Consider the following 2,700-nt stretch of genomic DNA (forward strand, 5'->3'; position numbering starts at 1 on the left):
TGTCTGCACAGTCATGCTGGGCCTTACACTACCTCCTTCCTCGTACGTTCCAGGCCTTCCTATATGCAAGTTGAAAAATTGGAAGCAGCCAGGGTGTTTACTGCAGGACAACCAATGTCCCTTCTACAGTACAATAAAATGCACTGACCTGCCTATTCACATGCATGGGAGTTACAATGTTCCAGCCAGGCCAATCAAGATGGCCAAAACCCCAAACCGGAAGAAGACAGGGTGAAGAGGATGGCGGTGAGTAGTGGTGAATAAGTGGTTAAAATAAACATACTGACATGACTGTCCACAATTTTTTTTAGATACATTCACCATTCCCCCTTCCAGCACCGGCACCACCATCCTTACCCAATCTTCTTCTGGGTTTTGGTTTTTGGCTGTATTGATTGGCCTCGCATAAATGATGTAACCTCCATTCCAGGACGATTACAGCCGTCATCATCTAATAGCTGGATTGACTGGGCCCTGATATACCTGTCACTGACCTACAATACAATGAATTCGGAATTCTTCCTGCACTTCTCATTCAATCTCACCAGACTGGATTCGACTATTTTTGTTTCTCCCACTTCTACTGGACAGTAAGAGAAGAAGAGGTTCAGCACTTTCACTATACTGTTTCCCCATCAGGATGCTCCTTGTGAACTGATTGGCTCCTTGTGTTGCCTCTTTCAAATTTCAGGATCTACAGGAGACAGAATCAGATGCTTTCTAATTAAATGATGACATGCTACACGTAACATTATATAATACATTAGTTAACATAATACATTAGTGACCACAAGACCTGTGTGTTTGTGTTTTATATCTGCTCAGAGTTCAGCTTTAAACTGATTTTATGCATATAAAAATAATGTGAGTATGTACCATCAGCTTGGAAGAAAAGTAGACAAAGTGTGCGGTTGGAGCGTACAGAGCAGCTCTCGTGCTGCAGAATTCTGCAATGTGTCAACAAGCTGTGGTTAGACCATGAAAATTTATAGAACAAGAAAACAGGAGAGAAAATTAGATTTCTCGACTTAACACGAGCAGGAGAATGGAAAAATACACAATAAACAAGATATTTTTTTTTTAGCGAAAGGCAGACTTAAAAATGAAAATAGAAGTTTTCTGACCTTTCAATATTCTTACACTTCTAAAAAATGTAAATTTGGATTCTCTTTAAGTAGATTTGACCCCTCCAATGAAGCATCATATTGCAGGTTGGGTTTAAAGAGAATCTGTCACAAGGACGGATATCAGCTCACCAATTAGACTAAAGCTTGGCATGCATTAAGGGCTCAATTTATAAAGTGGTGAATCTGACATTCATTGAAACATTCTTGGTGTAGAATCAGTTAATGCCAATAAAACACATGGGCCTGAAAAATTCTCTACTGGGTGGAAATGTCACATTCATGGCTTTTTAAATAGACCATTATGTGTATATATATATATATTTTGATTGATTAGACGAGCCGTTTTTAGCCAGGGTTCAATGGAACCTTTGATGTTGCCAGGGGTTCCTTGAGCTCATTGTCCACCACCCAATGGTGCCTAATGCAGTCTGATGCCACAAGCATGACCCTAATGATATTTTTACCCATCTATAAGGATTGAATTGTGACCACCATGGTCAGAAAGACATTCTGGACCTTAATTATCAATGTAATGGGCAAAAAATGTATTTTATTAAAGAGGGATAGGCAATGTCCTTTCTGCAATAAAATAAACATACTTGATTGATTCCAATTTTTTGAAGTACACCCACCTCTCCCTGTTCCATCACAGGTGCCACCATCTCTTTCTCCTCTTCTTTCAGGTTCACGATCTTTGGCTGGCTATCTTGATTGGCTGGGTAGATGGTAAAAATGGCAATGGTTTAAATTCTGACTCATTGTACGCTGCCATGATACCCCAGGATAATTAAAACTGTCTCTTTTAGTTAATTTTCCTTCTTGGTGCATTACCTAGGTGGCATAAGTCCACACTAGTCGGTGTTCGTGTTCATGAAAATGGGGCATCAGAGGATTGTTAGTCGACAGGTTGGACTTCTTGTTGTCTGCTCTGGAGGGAAAAAAATGGGGAAAAATATAAAATTCTTCTTTATCTATTTTCCTAATTTGAATGCTTTGCATAACAAACACAGAATTCTTTAAATACACAGTACAAAGAGCAACAGGGATCCACTGCAGGCAGTATTGTGTATATCACAAAATAAAATTGTCTGGAATTTTGTAAGCTATGTCCATTCTCTTTGTTCTGTCTCACCATCCGTAACTTTTTGCATCTTTACAGAATCTCAGCAAGCTACAACCCACAGCCTAGATATCAATTCTACTGGCAGTTGACGGGGACAGAATGTAAGAAAAGGACATCATCGATAGATGATAGGATAAAAAAGTAATAAAAATGTCATTCACATTTCATAAATTACTTTCCGTCTATTAGTTTGTATCATATCATTCCATTTTTATAAGTTATTGCTAGAACATGCTAATGATGGAGCTGAGCCTGGCTTGTTAGCATTGGACAAGAAAATGGCTTTAACATTTTTAAAGCCCAATTGGACCCCAGTTTTTTTGTCTTGGATAAATTGAGAAGAGATAGAATCCCCTGCTGTGTACATCACAATGGGGAGATTCCGCCTTACTTCTTCTCCCAAAGTTGTCTTGTACAACCTGGTACAATGGTCACTGGACAAGGCCCGTT

At 39.1% G+C, this 2,700-nt stretch overlaps 1 long non-coding RNA gene across 1 annotated transcript; it reads left to right on the forward strand.

Annotated features, from left to right (window-relative positions):
* Nucleotides 1–95: 95 nt before the first annotated feature.
* On the forward strand, nt 96–2,421 carry LOC140321347 (uncharacterized). Its single transcript, XR_011918908.1, has 2 exons — nt 96–246; nt 2,287–2,421. It is a non-coding gene; the product is annotated as an uncharacterized lncRNA (long non-coding RNA).
* Nucleotides 2,422–2,700: the final 279 nt, after the last annotated feature.

The sequence above is a fragment of the Pyxicephalus adspersus genome, unplaced genomic scaffold, assembly GCF_032062135.1.
Source record: "Pyxicephalus adspersus unplaced genomic scaffold, UCB_Pads_2.0 Sca2697, whole genome shotgun sequence".
Lineage (NCBI taxonomy): Eukaryota > Metazoa > Chordata > Amphibia > Anura > Pyxicephalidae > Pyxicephalus > Pyxicephalus adspersus.